The 307-nt window shown below is 59.9% G+C and overlaps 1 pseudogene; it reads left to right on the plus strand.

Annotated features, from left to right (window-relative positions):
• The first annotated feature begins 28 nt into the window (after positions 1–28).
• Positions 29–307, plus strand: part of LOC104621368 — a 3,046-nt pseudogene continuing 2,767 nt past the window's right edge.

Consider the following 307-nt stretch of genomic DNA (forward strand, 5'->3'; position numbering starts at 1 on the left):
CATTCCCCCCCAACCCCATCTCTCATCCCAGCAGGTGAACCCTCTTTACGAGGGCACATTTGTCTTCCCAAATTACTTACCCGCACTGCAGCTGATGCTCCCGAGCCTGGTAACTTCTGGGGGAAGAGTAGGCTGCCGGGAACCTCCAGGCTCAGGTACTGGTGGGGGGGGAGCTGGAGGGACATGGGTGCTGCCCTGGTCCTCTCTCCCTCCCTGCTCTCTGTCCTTCCCCAGGTGACAGCGATCACTCCTTGTTTCAAGTGACAGCAGCCTGGGGTGTGTGGTGAGTGCCCCCATGGCTCCAGAA

This window comes from Phaethon lepturus, unplaced genomic scaffold (genome assembly GCF_000687285.1).
Source record: "Phaethon lepturus isolate BGI_N335 unplaced genomic scaffold, ASM68728v1 scaffold33455, whole genome shotgun sequence".
Taxonomy (NCBI): Eukaryota; Metazoa; Chordata; class Aves; order Phaethontiformes; family Phaethontidae; genus Phaethon; species Phaethon lepturus.